Source organism: Sander lucioperca, chromosome 8 (assembly GCF_008315115.2).
Source record: "Sander lucioperca isolate FBNREF2018 chromosome 8, SLUC_FBN_1.2, whole genome shotgun sequence".
Taxonomy (NCBI): Eukaryota; Metazoa; Chordata; class Actinopteri; order Perciformes; family Percidae; genus Sander; species Sander lucioperca.
Genome location: NC_050180.1, coordinates 23,238,028 through 23,259,115, shown reverse-complemented (window position 1 = coordinate 23,259,115; position 21,088 = coordinate 23,238,028). Strand labels below are relative to the sequence as shown.

At 39.1% G+C, this 21,088-nt stretch overlaps 1 long non-coding RNA gene across 1 annotated transcript; it reads left to right on the top strand.

The window, feature by feature from the left end:
* Positions 1–433: 433 nt before the first annotated feature.
* Positions 434–20,353, top strand: LOC116049378. The gene is made up of 4 exons (XR_004104861.2): positions 434–574; positions 8,515–8,592; positions 18,349–18,395; positions 19,703–20,353. It is a non-coding gene; the product is annotated as an uncharacterized LOC116049378 (long non-coding RNA).
* The last annotated feature ends 735 nt before the right edge of the window (positions 20,354–21,088 follow it).

The following is a 21,088-nucleotide window of genomic DNA, read 5'->3' as shown; positions in this document are numbered from 1 at the left end:
ATCATTCCATTCTCCTCTTCCTCTCTCTTAGCAGTGGCAGCATCACATGTCAAATTAGAAAGGGTAGTCCGTCATTCATCTTGTTGTCAAAACAGATCAATTGCTATCCTCATGGTATCTTTTGATATGCGTTCCATTATATACTGTAGCTCGTCAACATCAAGCATCACATTAACAAACATTTCCCTTCCCCAATTTCAAAAGGCTCCCTCAGTCACTGCCACTGAGCTACTCTGTGACACAAAGAGGCAAGAGGGAAATTAGGTATGTCTGTTTCCTATTAATTACAATCCTGGGAAGTCTCCCATGGACACACTCGAGCCACTCTATTACGGAGAGAGGGGGGCATTCGCTGATAAATTAATAATCCGGCTTGTCACCAGCCACAGATGAATAGCCCCTGGTGATTGATGCTGTTTTCTTTCATAGGGCAGGAATTTGATGTCAGAGCCAAATGTGTTATCAATGCCACGGGACCTTTTACAGACGTGCTGCGGAAAATGGATGATCAGAAGAACCCCGACATCTGTCAGCCCAGTGCTGGGGTGCACATCGTCATCCCAGGCTATTACAGGTAAGTAACGGTGGGCCCCTACATCTCTGTCACTGTCCCCCTGTATCACCTGCTCCTTAGCGCTGCCATCTCAACAGTTCATTAGCTAGCGCCAGTAGAGTCTCTGCATCTTCTGGCCACAACAACCAGGCACTGTCTGGCAGCTCTGTTGGTATGGATGGCGCAGAGCAGGTGCTGAGCAGAAATGAGCACCACAGCTGAGGAGAGTGTCATGATGTCATGTAATCATTTTGTTAACTGTAAGAGAAGATTTACATCTCCTGTGTGTAATTTAGTGGTCCAGTCTGATCAAACGATGCAACTCCATTCTGATTGGATTCCTCTGCCTCGGCCAGAGCAGGGATTTCTGCTTTCTTGTTGATGCATGTTATTTGTGTTCACAAGAAAGGAAGGCTACTCTTGTGACCCAGCCTTCCCCCTCAGCTATGCCTGTGTTAAATTGAGTCAGTGCCACATGCATGTGTTTTAAACAGGACAATATGTGCACCCTGGGTTGAGGCTAGGGGAGCAGCGGCTGGAATTGAAACCAGCTGAATTAATCTCCTGGAAACAGCACTGACAGGAGCCTGATTATGGGGTGTCCCTTCAACCAGCCCGGCCCGCTTGTGCCCTCCCCTCCCCAGCAGACCAAAGGTTAATGCAGTCTTCTTGTTTGTTCCCTTCCCTACCCCTGCTCCCTTCCATGCACATAACACACACACACACACACACACACACACACACACACACACACACACACACACACCTACACACACCTCCAGTCCTGACAACATCCCGTCACGTCATCTTCTTACTGGGAAAGGATGCCCAAACACACCTACAGCCAGCAAGTCATCCCCGTGGGGGAGGACATCAACTCAACTACTTCAGCCAGGACATAGAATGTGATTATAACACTGATTTTTACATAAACTTACCTGATCATGACCTCTATTTTGTCCATCAGGTTTTATTTTTATTTTTTATTTTTTTTGGCAAATCTTCATGGAATCTCAAACTTGAACTGAATTGGAAATCGCTCAGTTGCCCTATGACTTACGTGTCTGCAGTCAAACTTCCAGTGCAGTGTTTGCATATGCAGAAAACAGCTGTGACGCTAAGGTATAACTAGCACAACAATGTCAACATAACATTTCTCCCAGGGAAAAAAAAAAAAAAAAAGAGTCATCACTGTGCACTTACACTTGCGGCACTATAGCCTGGACGTTTGAATCAGACCTAATTCATAACAGCCATTTATGATAATAAATATACGTCCAACAATCTCAACACCCTCCCTATCCACCCACCCACCCTCTCTGATTTACAAATAGCTGATAGAGCAAGCAGCTGACAGAAATAAATGAGCTAATCTGATGGCTGTGTAGGACTTCCACCAGATATTAATTCATCAGGAGGCCACAGAGTGCAGACAGATACAAATTCCTGCTTTAATTATGTATGGGAGCTGTGCTGGAAACAGGAGACACCTCTACTACCTATTTCTCAGAGCAACTTTATGAACTCCTTTGATTCCATCGTTATTTTGTTTTCCTTTAGACATAATACATGTCCCTATTGTTTTCCCCAAACACTCAAGACAAAATAGATTTTTTTCCCCTTCATAGCAATGCTTTCACATGAGACATTTGATAATGAACAAGTGGAAAAATAACCTTTGCCACATGAAATTATATTGTTTTCGATTTGCAATTTTTATGAGGCCTTCCTGGAGCCTGTTTGATGTATTTTGTTCCCACTTGGAGCCTCAAATGGCCCTTGCCGACTGGCAGGCTTATCAAAACCCATGGAGGCTTTATTGAATGAGTGACCAGTGGGTATCTAAACAGAATGCAGGGCTATTGATTTTGGAGAAGTGGTCTAATTGTTTCTAGTAGACAAGGGCTTGTCCCGATTATTTGATTGATTAGCTTGATACTGGTCTGCCTCCTCATCCTCCTCCCCTGGCCAGTTAATAGCACTGTAATCCCAATACACTGCTGTATTTCTAATCCATCATCATTATCGTGGCTGTACTCAGCACAAGATTAGTCCATAAGGTTTTTTTTTTTTTTTGCATTCCTCTTTATTAGCTCTGCTTATATGCTAAAGGAAAAAAAATGAGAAAAGGTTGGCTAATATAATCCATTTGATCTCATGTGAAGTGCAGTGGAGAGATTGTGAGACAGTTATAGACAGATTAATACACATGAGAGATAGATAGTAAGAGATCAGTGGTGTGAAGTGACTAAGTACATTTATTCAAGTGTTGCAGTACAAGTACAATTTTTAGGTACAAGTACTTTATTGAGAATTTCCATTTATACTTCTGCTCCACTAGATTTCAGAGTTTTACTCCTCTACATTTATCTGACAAGATTTATGATACACTTGTAAAATACAGTGCCAGTGAATGAACCAGTGGTTCCCAACATGTTTGGCTTGCTACTGGTAAGTAAGTAAAATTAGCTAAAAAATGACTAAGTACAGCAGTAAAGTGCTTATGATATCATTCAAATAATCTAGTAATATATAATACATACATAAAACTACTTTTACTTTGGATACAGTAAATATATGTTGCCAATAAAATGTGTATACTATTACTTAAGTAGAATTCTGAATGCTGGATTTTTACATTGTTGTTTTGGTACTTTTACTCAAGAAAAGGATCTGAGTGCTCCTCCATCACCATAAGAGATAGAGAATAAGACAGAGAAAGGGTTGTTGGGATGTGTCACAGTGGTTCTCCACTTCAAGCCTCAGACTACATCTGGCTTCAGGCAGTGTGGCCACGGACGGCAGGGTGACATGTGGCGTATGTCTTGGCGAGACCCTGATAAAAGTCCTGTAGTCACAAAATGAGCAGAGAGAGCCCGAAGCCTTAGAAAAAAAAGAGAAAGGAAGGGGACGGAGGCAAGCGCGGGGGATATAAGTGTGAAGTGATGGAGCGAGAAGCTGTGACTGTCAGGGTCCACGCGGTCTCCGTCCTTGCCTGTGGTAGTGACCAGGCCGGGGTATTCACTCATTTGTCTCAGAACATGGAAGGAAGGGGATGGGGGAGTGTGAAGAAGGGTCATACCAGAGGGGTTTGTCACATTGTGTGGAGGTGACACCTCAGAAGACCTGCTGGCCCCCACAGTGGACAGCTAGTGTCTCCCCCAGTCCTCCCCTTAAGGGAGAAGGGTCTCCATGGCTTCTCACAGTCACACCAGAGTCTCTGCATGTCTAGCAGCAGATCTCTACTCCACTGTACTCAGTTTGACTCTACTGGACTCTTCACTGACTGGACTGGCATGTTTAAAGACTCTCTTTGTTAAGTTCCTGCAGCCTGAAGTGGACTCTCTTTTCTGTTTTTGTGGTGAAATCTTTCCACACCACACAACAGTTCCATTCCCAAACCATGAGTCAGCCGAAACAAAGGAGGCATCAGTGTCGCTCAGTCTGCCTGTGGAATTAAAGAATGAAAAACTTTTGTTTCACTCAGTATTTCCAGTCCAATCTTTTAGCCCTCACATCCAAAAGAATGTATTCCCTTTGTTCACTGTGATGATTTACATTAAAATTCTACAAGATGTGTTTCATTGTCTCCATTCAGTAGGAGCTGTACACTGTACTGACGTGTAAGCATTCAGGAGAAGTTGAACCTGTTCAACCAACAAAATAATCAATTGGACTTTTGAATCCATTGTGTCAGGTCTTCTAAGGTTAATACAGCTCAAGGGACATTGTTTATAATGCATAACTTTCATTTTGAACAACTATAAATGGGTATTGTCTTCATCTGCATGCTTTTTATTGCCCATTTGAGGCCTTCTGCTCCACAGCTACTCTGCCGTCATAAATGTTTAAAAAATGCCCTTTGATAACGAGTTTGTCATTTTTTTTATTCAGAAATATCAACCAGCCCATTATAGTGGCAGGTATTTTTTCAATCGATACACAATAGCGTATTAATATTTAATTCTTTATATGTCACTACGATATAAGAAAGTGTGGATTGTTGAGAAGCAGCAGCTGGAAGCTTGTTTATTTTCCTGCTGTAGCAGTGAAATAGAGAGAATAGACAACTCGCTTTGGGTGTACACACAGACACACACGCATTGCACAGATCCTGCAGGATGTGTGTGTCTTTATACCGTAGGTATCCACGTGTTAATGTTTGCCAACTTGCCTGTCCCTGCTGTCTTTGTCTAAGACAGGATGTCTCAGCACCCTGGAGTGTTTTTGTCCTATAGTCATAAAGCCTAACTCCAAGGGCAAAATCTGCAAGAACAACAATGTCAACACTAGGGACAATGAGCTGGTGACTAGAGCCCGACCAATAAAGGATTTTTAAGGCCAATATCGATACAAATATTTGGTGATTTTAAAAATTGATATTCCAATATATCGCCAATATGTATTTAAAAAAAAATCCAGAAACGCGTAACAAAAAAAAAACCAGATTTCCCTGACATTAGTTATTTGTAGTTATTTATGAGTCCTCACTAAAATAATTTAATAATGCAGTTTAAAAATAAAGTTGTTTGTTTTATTGTCACAACAGAACATCAAAATATATTAAAGTTCTGATAAATAAAATGTATAAAAATACAAACTTAAGATATGAAACGGGTTAAACACAAGTGTAAAGCGCCCTCTGGTAGACAAACTATGCAACACCAACATACTATGGTTGAAGGGTGTTTCGTCCGTTTTTTTAATTTTTTTTTATTTTAATATTCATTTATCGGCCGTTATAAATGCCAATACCAAAAGTTTGGAAAATGCCTAATATCAGCCGATAATATCGGCCCGCCGATATATCGGTCTGGCTCTACTGGTGACCATCAAGTGTCTGTCCCTCTGTGTGTGTTAACACAGGATAAAACAAATAATGTTACACACTGCTTTTGTTTCAAATCCAGTAATATTAATAATTAGGGCTGTCAAACGATTAATTTATTTTAATCACGATTAATCGCTGAATTTCTATAGTTAATCGCGATTAATCGCATATTTTATCACATGATTAAAATTCTGTTATTTTGCATTTCAGAACAGTTTTTAAGTACATATTAACAATCAAAAGCAATTTTTACCAGTGTATCTTGATTGGGAATCAAATGAATGCAAATAGTTACTTTATGAACTTGATTTTAAGATTTGTAATTATTTATTTACTGTAAACAAAAGAAAAATGTGTTAATCTGTCATTATTGCACAATTCCTCCAAGTACCTAACTAAAAAACTAAAAATCCCTATCCTTACTAGAGTCAATATAGTGTTTAGTAACTCCTAAATAATGTTGATTACTCACTGACGTCCAGTGATCACCGGTTAATGAGACAGCGTTTGCAGCTGTTCCAGTGTGGCTGCTTTCTCCGTGTCGTACAGGCTGTGTATCTGTGAAAACTACTGTCCCCCTCGACGGCAACGAGACAGGTTAGAACATGCCAACCGTAGTACGTCTTTAAGACCCGAGTCCTCTACGATGCTGACAGGTCTGCAGTTAGTGCCACCCGTTTTGCAAGAGCTGTAGTAATTTTTTGGGATTTGGTTTCATCCACAGGTCGGCAAGTAGCACTCTCCAGAAGTGGGTAGCATGCTAGCGGGTAGCAGCACGTTAACTGTACTACTATGCTTATCTCCGTAGGTGGTAGCTCAAGCTTCACGTGCTTCGGTGATATTTTAATTCGGCTTTACACAATGTGCATATGGCTTTCGACTTGTCTACGAGCCGTCCGGCAGTTTTGGAAAATAAAAAGCGCCATTCAGGATTTCATTGCTGCTGTCTTTCTCCATCATGCCTGCAGCCTGCAGCAGCAGGATGTGTTACGAGGAAGTGGCAGCTTGATGATAAGTAACGGTGCTGCAAAGGGTCAAAATAGTAGCCTGTTAGGCACGACGCAAAGCCGAGTGAAGTGTAAAATAAATTAATAAATGCCGGCATGCGATTAATGCGATTCAAAAAAATTAATCGCATTGCGTCAGCCCTTAATCGCATCGCGATTAATGCGTTAACACTGACAGCCCTATTAATAATATAAAACGATTTCAGTGTAATTGCTGTGAATTTCAATCCTGAACACTACTTTTAAAACACCTGAGATGGCGAGAAAGGGCTTTTTTTTTCTACCTCTTGCACCACACTGCCTGCAGAGATTCTGACACAATTTGGGCTTCCTTCAAAGACAGTTCCCCACTGAAACAGTTTAAGACATACCCCGTAAATGTATTAGCTATCATAATTGGTTGCTGTTAGCAGATAATCTTGTGTTAACAACTACAGTACTCAGAAAATAACATTGGTACTACTACTTGTTTCTTTCAGTTTTTTTTCATTTTTTTATACACACTAGTGTTTGGGCACTTGGGCACCACAGAGACCCAGCCCATACAACACCCAGTCAAACACAACCACCAATGTTTGTGGGTGGGAAGCCAGTGAGGGATCCTGCACTTCTACACCATCAACTCCAACTGTGCAGAAGGGTGTAGGTAAAATAGTAACATTTAGTCATGAATGCTCTAGTCAACACATTCACTTTCTTCTAGTGTGAATATGTATTTATTTTTCTACTTATATTAAGGAAATACACAAGGAAAGTGTTATTTTTTTAACCAAAGCATCAGTTTTGTATTTGCTTAGCTCTCCTTATTATGCACAACATTTGGTAAGTGATATTTTATTCTATATTTTTCTTATTGTCAACAAATCCCATGAAATCCCAAAGCTAATCGTGTGATAGTCTGTCTCTCATTGCTTTCTAACTTCCCTACCCTGTCTGTAACACTCACCTTCAGCCCATTTGTTCCTACTGAAAATGTAAATCTTTAGGAACTGGTCCCAAATATATACAGTACTTCCAAATTTTTATTAAAAGGGTGTACAAAGAAGTAGTTTCCTTAAATATTTGGGTATTGTAGTTTTTAGCAACTATTTCCAGGGGCAGTGGCCATGTTTGTAGTAACAAAGTAGCGTGTCACCCAGTGCAGCGGTGTGACTCACTGATGTGTTTTTAATAGCTTTTGGAGAACAATGGAGGTCTACGCACAGAGGAATAAGATATATCAGGCTTTGGCTACACAAACAACACGTTATTGGAATCAATTGGTTAATTGGTTGTGGTCTTTTCATGGGAATGTTGCCCATAAGAAAAATACACAACTTTGAAAGCCTTCTCAAAGTAATCCATGAACTATTAAAACGAGAACACATTTTTTTCCTACAGTAAATAATGGCAGAACAGCAGCCAAAATCTTTCTAGAACAGACGTGCGTTGAACAGTGACAATGGGCAGGTGTTTGTCCTGTAACAGTGTGTGCACAGATAAAACAAGATTAAAAAACATAAACATGTAATGCAAATAAAATGTTTCGGAGTTAGATTACAAACATGGACGTGTGGAGGTGTTGTGAGAAGTAAACAGATCTACTCAAGTAGTAACAGAGCCTGCTGTCATCCTGCACAGCATCTCTGTCCTCCTGATAATACACACATATCACCAAGACAGTCCATGCCATGTTAGACTTCAAATGAACTGTACAATGACCTGCAAATGACAAGCACAGAGAGTTGCAGCCCCCTGCGACTTTGGTGTGAATGAGTTTTAACCCTTTGTTAGCAAAAAAGAGGGGAAGAAAGCATAATCTATGATCCCAATGTTTCTGGAATGTTTAAAAAGGTCAATATGCTGATATTTTTGACAGCGCTTGACCTTTTGTGAAAAAAGTAACAAAACCATTGGAATTGAAATAACTTCTTTGTTTAGTTCTGGCACATAATGTATCACAGTCAAAGCATGCTGTCTCCCCGCAGCATCTGCCCATGAGTGACTTGACTGTTAATCCGCCGTATTGATCTAATATCAAAAGGTGCTATTTAAATGCAGCATAACTCCCCAGGAGCCATGATCTGTCAGTAGGCTCTGTTTGGAGTCTGCTTGAATAACTAATGCCTGTTTTGTCTGTCCAGGTGGCCCAACATCTGGCCTCTACCTACAGAGGCAGGGCACAACGACGTGGTCAGCAGGGCTCATATAACCCAAGAACAGTAAGTCAGTTCATTTATAAAGCAGCTTTCCAGAGGAGGTGTCACAACAGGCTTCACAATAAAAAACTGTAAAGATTACATGAATAAAAAAAAAAAATTAATCCAAAGAGAGAGACTTTAAACTTTAGAAGCCACAACCTCAATAGACCTCATCAGAAGACCTCAGGCACCTACTGGTGATGCAGGGCTGCAGACAGTGCTGTAGCTCTCCAATGTACGTATAATAGGGTGCCTGACCAAGCAGAGCTCGGACTTTAGAGCGATCCAGGGATGTCTTGCTATGGCAGGTGTAACATGGCCTGCTGCTGGCACACAGCTTGGACCAAAGTTTCCTTTCAAAGAACAAAGTGGCATATTGACACTGGCATCAGATTATGTATTGATAATGTAACATGAGGGTTCGGTATGTGGTGGTGGATCATTCTTTATGAGAATAAACAGCAGGATGGAGACGGATGACTTTCTCAAGCGGTACTTTACTGAACACCACTCAAAACAACAACACTTCCTTGTTCGGACCTTCCACGTGACTGAACTAACCAATCAGAAGAGAGAACTTAGACTGAGGTAAACATGAGGGAATCAGAGAAGCAGATTCAACAGAACATCCTGACTGTGTTAAATATGTAAACATGTAACTAATAATTGTGTAACAAATATGTAAATGATTAACTGACTAAACATTGTAAATACATTTCTAGTAAATTAACTCAAATATAAATTATATTAAATTCTGAGCCTTACACCTTTCAAATATGAATTAACTCCACTTCTAAACCTTACAATAATATAAGTGATCTTTGTACCCTGTGACTAACCGCAGCTGCTGAGGTCCTTTAGGTGAGGAACTAAATAACCTGTATCTTAACATGTAGCCGTTGTCACGGGTTCTGTTTTTGTTTCCACTGTCCTATGTCCGGTTTGGGTACAAGTTCCTGGTACTGTAAGGAGCCATATCACACAAATACACTATTGTATTAATTTAATGATAATGAAATTTAAAATTGAATGTAAAATGTAAAAGAAAATCAATATCAGTGTTAACATCACTTCTGTCCCACAACTTCACTCGCCTTCTACTGACGTATATCTAAAACGTTTTGCTTTGTAAAACAGTGTAAACGCGGGACAGAAGCTTATACCAAAAGCCTCACAGATATTTAAGAGTTCAGGTTATAGGAATCTCCAGGTTACATGTCGTACAAGACAGTGCTGGGTTTCCTGAGCATGCAGGCAGCAGATGAGACTCTTCCTTGAATTGTGAAGCTCATGGCGAGTCATGTGAAAGAAAGTGAGCGGACGAGTCAAGTTTTATTTTCAAAACAAACATATTCAATAGCGAAAACAGGCAGACGACAAAAAAAGCTGTTTATCTGTCTTCTGTTTAGCTCACCGTACTTCATAAAGACCAGTGATTAGTATACAAATGTGTTCACAATGTGTACTGTTATTGTGTCAAATTAAGCCTGACACCAGCTTGTGCATTACTGTCTATTTACAATGGATCTTTTTGACAGCACCATTCACACTGGCAGCAATCCCAGTACAACCAGCTACTTCAATTCCAGCGCTGCTGTTCCCGCACATGCATTAGATTGACCTCACATTAACCCAGATACATTTGATCTTTAAGAGCCATAAATTGGCTTTTGTCATTACCATAGGTTAATTACTGAGATTTGCTCTGTACCGTTGCTACACTGAGATTGCAATAATAAGCACCACACAAAAGCCATTCACACTGCCTGCGTGAGGACTAAATAGGCATTGTTTTGATCTTTCTATTCCTGTCAGGAGTTTTGTTTGTATTGGTCTATTATTAGTACTTTACACAGCAGTACTTTTGATACAGTTTAATTCTGCTGAGCTTAGTTGAAACCTTGCCCTTCCTGTCATTCTCTCCTTAATAAGTCATCTGACGTGCAACCCAGACATGGATCTGATTGCTGTCGTTGCATTCCTCACTGCACCTTTGCAAGAAGGAAACTACTATTTGTTTAAGAACTTTCTATTATGCATTGCAAATGATATTTCTAAGATCAGTTTCACACAGATTTTTGTATTAGATTTTTTAATTATTCATTTGCGAGCATTTTATTCCAAATAAGCATTGATGAATTCCAAGATTGTTAAAAATAAAAACTTAATAGAATGGGCCCTATACATGTATGTCTGCTATGGTACTAACATTGCTCAGATTAAGGTCTCAATTCCCACAGCACCCACCAGTGCTACAAATGCCCCCACAGTACCATGCTCTTCTCATTTAAATGCATTTCAAACTGAAGACTAGAATGTCCTTCCCCCTTCCATGAGTCTCCATGCAGCAGCCAGCAGTACCACATACCATCTCTGACAGCTAACTGGCACATGTGCATTCTCCTCCTGTCTTTTTTTAGTGGAACAGGTGAGGCTCTATAAAAATTGACTGAAATTTGATTGGCAGCCATTTTGATAACTATTTTTGGTAAACAATTGTTTAAGTCACTTAAAGTTATAATTGCAAAAACATTTTGCCAAGTGAGGTAACACAATGATGACTGAGCCTATGGCCCACTGATGAAAGCACTTGCATTTGCAGTATTACAATTTGGGTGTCTGTGGGGACATTCCTTGGAAAAATCCATACGAGGCAACAGTTTTTAGATCTCTGGGAAGTGTGATTCAAAAATACACCTGCAAATACCACTTATCGCCATATGTGCTGCCAAAGAAGACCAAACAGAGATCTTTGAGATTGTAACTTTTCCAAAACAATTCCAAATATTTGAGTAAATTCCAATTTGATTCCACGTTCTCCAATGTAAGAATTTGTTGGTTTATCTTGTCTTACATTGTAGTAAATTTAGACACTTGATAAATTATAATAGGTATTTTCTCTGATGTTTTATAGATCAAAATATTCATACTAACAATCTATCACAAAAACAGTCGGACAGTACTCATCCCATATGACATGAATGCAGCATAATCTATAATGGTCTCTTAGGGTCGTTTACAGAGTTTCTTTGTTACTCTTCTGAATAGTACATGAAAATTTTTTTTTAAGAAATCAAAGGTTTGATCAAAAAATATTAGAGGTAAAGCTCTCTGTGTGTGTGTGTGTGTGTGTGTGTGTGTGTGTGTGTGTGTGTGTGTGTGTGTGTGTGTGTGTGTGTGTGTGTGTGTGTGTCTGTGTGTGTCTGTGTGTGTCTGTGTGTGTGTACATACTTGTATTTGATTATTTCCAGTGGGAGTTGTTTGAGAAGTGGAGGGGTTTTAGATTTCTCTCCTTTTCATAGAAGCCTGTGCCAGTGATCCTCTTTTAGCTTAGTAACCATGACACTCAGACCCTCCCAGTCTGATATGCAGGATTAGTAACAACACTCCAAAAGTTGACTTCAACAGCACATCCATGTTGTTTTACCCTGTGATTTTACCGCTAATCAAATATATTCGGTCTCCGCTGTGATTATGGCCAAACCTGAGAAAGTTATGGAAATGATACAGCACGTATTGTAATACATATTCAAAAAGTATACAAATGTCAGGAAGGTACCACAATTTTTCCTCCACCTTTTAAGTTTTCATAGACCTAGTGCAATACACATATGGGGAATTAAAATAAACTTTGACGCTGAAAAAGATTGTTTATAAAATCTACACTGTATGTTATGAAAAAGTCATAGGAACACTGCACTGTAGTATTGTAGTAAGAGTGTGCTTAAAAACTTTCAGTGGAAACAATACATCAGTGGTGTTATCGAGCCACTGGGGTATAACAAATAGGGCTATATTTTGGTCCTGACTTTATACAAAGCCAGTTCACTTCAGTTTGATAGGAGGAGTATAGATTACCTGTAAACAGCAATTCAGCTAGTGACAGGTCTCTCTAAGTAAACCCTGCTGCACTACTTATTGAGCTGTGGGTTTGCTGTAGGGTCTTGTGTGGGAGTTTCTGTCAACACAATTTCTAAATTAAACACATTTCTGCAACAGCAAATACTGAAGAGACATATTCATAATAATTTTTCATCATTTCTGATACGAAATGCTTGTATTATGAACCTGCTCAGAGATTTTTTTTACTTTTTTAGATGCTCTCCACCAGGCAGCCTCTCATCTCTTTTCACGTTTCCCGTTGTTTTCTCTGGAGTTTTCAACTATTGAGTTAGATCCAGGGGCGTAGCCGTAATTTCAGAAGTGAGGGGGACAGATTGTTCAGGAGGAGGATTTTTATTGAAAGATCCTCTAGCATTTGTCTCACCAAATTGCGGATTCCAAGTAGCCTACATTTCATTTATGATTGATGGGAACACTGACATTTGGGAGTAGTGTAGGGGGTCTGGGGGCATGACTCCCCTGGAGAAATTGTTGGCCTTAATAGCCAAAATTTGGTGGCCTCTGGCACATTCTAATGCCACTATTCCATTGTATACACTGATCTTAATTATTGCATTTAATTAGTTTTCCTCCCTATATTTTTGTATATATTTTTATTATATATTATTTTATTATTGTCTATATCTATATGAGTCTATCAATCACCTGAGTAACGTGCACATCACCTACTTATGATACGTTCAAATCAACTCAGACGGGTTGTAAGTACTTGTAAATACCTTAAAGGGCTGCAGTGAGATGTTGTGGTTGTAAATGAGAGCAAAACAAAGTTCATGGTAATTACAGGCTTTAATAAAGATCAGCACAAATTGATCATGTTTCCTTTTTTTCCCTATCTGAAGGAGAAAAAAGAGTTTTGAAGCTGTCTTGAGACCATTGACATGGCCACAGTGAAAGTGTTGCTAAACCTAACCTGTCTACTCAAGGCTGTACATCAGTACATACTTAAAGCTGCCATATGCAATATTTGTCTATTAACAACAGATTACATTACGTTGTATATGTGGAAGGTGTCGCTCGTAGGGATTAACACAGAATTTGGACCTGATTATGCAGTTTCCCTTAGCTCTACTGAGCATTTTTGTGTCTTCCATTCATTGTTTAGTTTTTCTTTGCTCTTCTGGTCCACTTTCACCACTCTCATCCGCATTGTTTCTACCTGCTCAGCACTAAATGGCAGAAAAGTTAGCAACTGACTGGTGAACATAGTGGAGTATTTAGCAGCTAAAGAGACATATTTCCCTCAGTAGTTGGTGGAGAGAAAATCTGAGTTTAAAGCAGATTGAGTATTGGACTTGCATAGTCCATTTGTACTTGGCATTAAAATGTGATCTGTATCTGGATAAGGAAATATGCATGTTAATGGAAGTCCTAAGAAAAGCAAGGTAAAAGTTCTCCTAACTTTGCCTCTTCCGGCTAACTCAAGCAAGCTGCAAGTAGTAGCAGTGGCTAACAAATCCTCCCTGAATCCTCCCTGACCCATGACCCCGAGCTGGGACATGGCCATGGAACAGATGTCATTATCTAGATAACTTTAAACAGAGTGTGTTGGCTGAGCATACATGCTCTATTACACCAACGTCTAGTTAAGAGAACAACAGAAACAAAATAACAAGAACAGAGTCAATTTATAAAACAGAAAATTTGTCAATCTCAGCCAATACTTAAATATTAACATTTAAAATAATGTGCATTGTCTTTAACAGATACATACAAGTACAAATGATGAGTTACATAAACGCAGGTAAAATAAGACATAAGAATCATGTCAGGAACTCACACCTTGCTCAAGTGAAGGTGGTGACAGATTACATCACATACAAGCAAGGGGAAGCAGGAGGTATCAGACATACGGTGAAAAAAAACTGAATTAGCTGCCCACATGCTGTAACAGTAGACCCTATATTAAGGATAATTTGATCATCATTAAATTACATTTACAAGTTTTCACCTGTTACATTGAGCACTGCCTGAGTAGAACTCAAATTACTTGAATTCACTATTTACAAGCACAGACACGTATGTTGCATACCTACCTATAAAATTATGAAACATAACTATGTCTATGTAATTTAATTTATGTGGTAAGAGATTTGCATTGTAGGACAGTATTTGGATAGTATTATTTTTGGCATTTTGGACTACTTAGATTAATCATAAAAAGAAGTTAATGTTGAAAATAATGTCCTAATTATCATTTCAGGACAGGAAGTGGAGCATACAGTCCAGATATTTCAAGATAAGCTCAACTGGTAAATTGTTTTTCAATGGACTGTTGTTTTTTGTCTGCAGGCTTACATTTTCTGTTTCCTACCACAGCATCAGTGTTAAAGGGGAACTATGCAGCTTTTTTAGCTTAATTTACCTTAACTGAACAGCTTCGGAGTCATTGGAATGGTTATATGACTTTTTTTCGGGTTGAATGGTGGTCGTCTCGCTTCCCCCTAGCGCCTGTGAGCGGAAAAACCACCCTGGCAACTTTCAGCCAGCGAGCCGCTGGCCTCATCATCAGGAAGTATCGCGTGATATCAGGTCTCGCGATGTAACGAATTGCTTCACGGCACTGCACACATACGCCTATACAGGAACCAGCTAGCAAGGTAACGATGGAGTTTTTCACACTATCGTTATGGCTGAGCCGGCTAAAAAGAAGCAGAAAGCTAGGAAAGCATTGTCGGAGGAACAGAGAAAGAGGAAACGGCAGACTGACTGAGCGAGGAGTCAGACACAAGTAAACAGAGGAGCTGCCAAATATCTATTCCAAAGCTGTAGGGGGAGCTCTATAGAGAAACCTGTGAGCAAAAAGCGAGAAAACAGCGAAGAAATGGCCAAAACTGCATAGCACCTCTTTAAAATACTGTAGATGAAAACATAGTGCATGAAAAGGAAAAGTGGGGTACATTTTTAAAGATAAAAAAAGAAAGAAATTGTTGTTATTGAAGTTGAAGAAATGAATCATTCTTACTCTCCCTCCACACACACGCACACACACGTTTTTCTCCTGCCACCTCTCTTTACTGCACACACACAAACACACCATTCTTCATGTCCTCCTGTGACACCTGCAGTCTTCTCCAGCTCGGTGACAATGATGAATGCAGAACATGAAACACATTAATGCAGCGGATTCTGGTCAATGTCAGGCCTTTCTTCACTGTGTCAGGTTAAACAAACAAGATCAAGCAAAAAGTGAATGGTAATTGACCCTCCAGAGATAAGGACCTTGCTTTTGAAGCAAGAGGTCATGGGAATCTCAAGCCATCCTCAAACCTGAGATGGACACAATATCCTCCACTCACTGTCCAAATGCTCACACTTTTATATAATGCTTAGGTTGCTCATCTCCCTTACAGAGTTCCATTATTATGAGAAGGCACCATGTATTATATTATATCTTACCCTGTACAGTGCTTCATCAGCATTAGGCTGCCATTGTAATAACTAGATTCTACTTGTATGAGATGTCTAAAGCCTTAGTGGGACATGTTTAAAGTGTGAAGGCTTCTGACATTTTGATGAGACATTGTGGTAAAATCTAAGTAATTAGGGGAGTTTTTGATTTTGAACTTCTAGTTTTCAATGATCAACATTGTATACTTACTGTAGGTCCATCAGTCTTACAAAGTATCATGTTGATGCTGTATAATTGGAAGTGGAGGTTTACCACGTTGGGAAAGTGATACATATAAGGCCAACACATCAGAGAATTTCATTTTGTATTCCCTTTTATATAATATAATTTGTAGACATCTAGACAATGTGGAACTCACAGGAGAAATATGATTTTAGGGATGTGTCTGTATTTTTATTAATTTTTGTGGTGTTTGTATTTTTGTGTGAGCTTTTCAACATAAAGCTTTTAAAGGCATGCATGTTTCTAGTGAGTGTATTAAGAAGAGGCAACTCTTAAGGAGAAGCTCTTTCAAAACACATCACATTGTCTGTACACTTCATGTGGCAGACATGTTTCATACTTAAAAGATATTCTTCCACTTTGCTTGTATTTTTCAATAATGCATGAGATGCCATGTCTTAACAAGAAAGAGCTATTTTAAATGTGGCATCCTGTGGATGATACAGATGTGATTCAGTTATACTTGCTTTCCTCTGGTTGAGTTCCATAAATATTTCTGCTGTGTATTGTACTATTGTGCGGTTTGATACACATAAGATGCTGAAAACAGAATGTTCTTAGCCAGGTTGGAAAAAGCAACTGACCAATCAGAGCTTTGTAGGCGGGATAAAAAATTGAGGACATCATCTTCCTGTGCCAAAGCCAGAACAATTCTACATCTATAAAAGATAGCAACTGAAATTGTTGACTTACAGGTTGTTTAAAGTAGATAGAAATAACAACAAAATCAGAAAATTCCTGCAGCTTCTGTCGTAACTGAAAATGACACTGGCAGCACAGGAACGTCACTCTCTACTAAGTGGTAAGGGCAAAACTAAATAACTTCGCTCTCAAACTGAATTTGCCTAACAAAGATCAGACTGAAAAAATAGTTAAATCTGGAAATCAGTGTTTGTTGGCTGTTAATGGTGTTTTTTGACTACACTTAAAGCTTCAGTTTTTCCATGGTCAATGTAAAGGGTTCACCCAAATTCACATATTTTCACATTTAACACTGGGGGTGTCTGGCCATTGGTTCTTATTTGCCCAGGTTTTAGGATATATGACTTAAAGCTTTCTCCTGCCACCACAATACAATTGATTCAATTGTAACTTTTTCTTTGGTAGAAAATACAGCACAAGCTAAATATAATTCACCATCATACTGGTGGGGTAGTGATGGAGGCATCAGAAGCAAATATGTCAAAACCAAAACTGTCTGTACGGCTGGAAACCACTAGGGGAATGTGAGAAAACGTATCTTTTGTGATTTAAGTGAACTGGCCCTTTAATGCAATCGGACTTCAAGGCGTGATCTGTTCATCATATTTTCCCAAAAGGATTTTAAATGCTTGATATTTATTAGATTAATTCAGTCAATGCCAAATGAGATACAAATCAACATTAAATGTGTTTAAATATCCAACAGTAGGTGTATGTGATTGGTTCCAAGAAATGTTATTGTCTTGCATTTTATTAAGCTGAATGGCGTGTTGTATTTGTAGCTGGCTTTTAATTTCTGTATCTGTCTGTGCAGTTGGTGTTTTTATTACTATTAATTTATTACTTGGGTTCTGTCTGCTTGGCCACTTGCATTTATAGAGTAATAAGGGAATGTATTTAATACCCCCCCCCCACACACACACACACACACACACACACACACACACACACACACACACACACTTTCAGTTGCTGTGAATTGTGAGCATGAATCAACGGGGTTGATTAAACCATACTGTCCCAAGCTTTTAAGTGTGCTTAATTTCACACCATCTATAAATAAAGCAATTATTTTCATATGCACGCTGTCAAAGTGAGGGCTTCATATGTTTGGCTGTGTGGTGACAATTGTATATGAAGGCTGTTTGAAAGACTTATTGTGCATCTCTAGTTCTCTTCTGGTTAATCCCCTTCTAATGTTGACTATGGGTGCTTTCATTAAGAAACGAGCGCCGTTTTTTGTTTTTACAAAGCTCAAATTATGAGGGAATTGTGTTTTGAATGCACTTATGAAATTGTTTAAGCCAGGGAGTTCTAATGCATACTTTTGTTGGGCTTAATCTACAGATTGTTGTGGCTAGCCACATGGGTATTATGCAATGCAAACTCCTCAAAAGAACACAAACAGGGAAATTCTCAAGACTAAGTATGTGGGAGGGCTTATCTGAGCGTCTGCTGCCAGTTGTAACACTCGAGGATACTTCATGTTGAATGGATTTATGCTTTTATTTCTAATCTTCACTGTCTTTCTCTTGCAGTTGGGCCAAGTCTTGTCTTGATCCTGACCAAAGCAACGAGAAATAAAGTAAGCTGCTGTGATCACATACAGACTCAAACTGTCTTTGGAATAAATTATATTTATTATTATTATAAGAATATTTTTGGTTTTGCACTACTCCCAAATCTAATTTTTATTTATTTTAACATTGTCTCCAGTGAGTATATTTTTATAAGTAATGCAAGGCTATTCCCACAATAACATTTGGCTTCATAACTGCTTTAAGAACACCTCCACTGTGTACACATTCAAATGGCGTTGTGTATAATCATTGATGCCTACTGGTGGATCTAAATGCATTGTAATTACAAAATAATGGGCTAGTGTTCATGGATGGGAGGTTTCTACTTAACATTTTCCCTCGAAGCAAATGGGCTAAAGTCAAAATCAACCCGGATAGAGGCCCGTCAGACCCCAATATAAAAGTTGATCTAGCCTGTTAAAAGAGGGGGACTGTGCACACAGAGGTGTAATGGCCAGGCTGTCTCTATTAAGGCTAACAGCTCCCGTCTCCTGCAAGGTGGTCATTTAGTAGTGCTGCTCATTCAGCCTAATCAATGGTTGAAGCCGCAGCGAACCATTAAATAAAAAAGAGGCTAGAGATGAGGTGCTTCTGATTGGGGTTAATTGGATGTAATTGGAATTTATACTGTACAGTGGACGACTCATTAAGAACACATTTAAAAATAATGTCGTTTGAGCTCAGGTCATTTAACCATTTTTACATTGAAAAAGTGTAAGGCAGGACTTGGAGAAAAAAAACAGCCGTAGCTGGTGTAATTCTGTCATTGCAACTGCCTACGGACTGTATATACCACGACATGCAAAATGTCACTTACTGATTTGTCAGTTGGTTCAATTTCTGATTTTTGACTTAAAAAAAAAAGTACAACGTGCTAAACATAGTGACACATTAGTTCAAGTCCCCCTATTTAGTATTATATTAAAAGCAGTATATATAAGCACTAAATAAATGGCTTATAACACATTATAATATAGTTGTAAGCAGATATAAGTGTTAATGTATTTGTTAACTCCTGTAGGCACTAATCACTGGAGGCTGCTGCTTAAACAGATATTCAATGACAATATAGTAAAACGTAGTTGTAATAATATGTCTTCATAGGAGAAGTTATAATTGTTGACAAATACTGTACATTAATAAACACTTAAAAAGTCCTCATACCTGTTCATAACTATATTATAGTGTGTTATAAAACATGTATTAATTGTTTATATACTGATTTATAGATGCTAAATAGGGGGTGTTAGCAAGCTATGTTTAATCTGAGACTTTCCTTTTAAATTGCTGAATGTATTTTTATTCTTTGTAGAGTTTTGACCAGCTAGCATCTTGTGTTGGATGGCTACTTGAAGCCCTGTGCCATGAGACAAGCTCAGACGGATGGATTTCAACACTAATCCATTTGATGTAAGTGAATTTAGGTTCTAATTCATGGGCTTGTGCACTGTATAACAAGCCGGAATCAGCAACACACGATCCATAAATTGAAGAGGAGAGCGAGGGGGAGAGAGACAGAGTGTGGGATGAGAGAAGGGGGTAGAAGAATATGGTGTTTAACTGGAAGGCAGTATGTTTTATCAGTCACTGGCACCATTTAGCTGACAAAAATGAGCAGGCCCAGCTCTGGGAATAGGGCCTAGGCACCGGGTGTTCACCAAATCCTCACAAGAAGAATATCAGCACTTCTCACATGCTGCTGCCTGATATCCACTGCTGTAGCTGAAAACTATCTCCATTGTCCAGTTTGATTGCCTGAATCAAACTGATTTACTGCAAATCCATCTGAGCTTTGATAAATCTATTACAGTTTCATTTCGCTGATTTCATTAACGTGAATAAAACCAGCCATGCTTTCTGCATAACTGCCTTTTAATGGCTTGGCCCTGTCACCTGCCTCAGTATTAATCCCTCTGACTTATTGCTCCGCAGAGGGAATGAGTAATGGGTATTTGAATGTGATCAGCACAGTACAATGCAATTAAGGAACCAGTACTGTTCTGTGCCTTTAATCCTGAACTAATTTGAATTGCAGTTTGATAGCACTGTGAATCCTGCATAATTATGTAGGGTGCATATTAAACTCTGTGACAAACCGAAGAGGCCTTTAACTAGCCCTGCCATGAGGAGAGCAGCCAGGAGAGCCAGAGTAAGGTAGCCAGCCACAGCACACAGGAAGTCTCAATTACCACCGTCTTGGCTGACAGGTGGAAGCTGGGGGGGGGAGCCTTCTTTTGAAAATGGTTGACACTGACATCTCTTTTTTTTTTTCCATCCCCTACCTCAACAATTATGTACAAGTGTCATTTTACCCTCAAAGAACAGATACATCAAGTGTGAATCAGAGATGGTTGTGGGTCGGTCAGTGTGGATGAGCTCTGAGAGGATGGTACTTTTCTTCAAGGTTTGCGTTTAACATCTCTCCACTGGCACTTGTGAGTTATTTTTTGCAACATACCTAGTGAGGTGAATACAGTATTTTAGAAGCATCAAGGATGCCAACCCTAGTTTGTGCCTCTCATGTATCACCATTACACTAAAATCACAGAGCTAAGCAACTGATTATCTGAGACATAATTACCCAGAAGGTTGTATAATTACACCTTCAGTTTGCTGCAGGTTAAAAAAAGTTTTAATTCGTTCACCAAGTTATAATCCAACCAAAGATGGTAGCCAGAAATTACGTCTCCTTGTATAA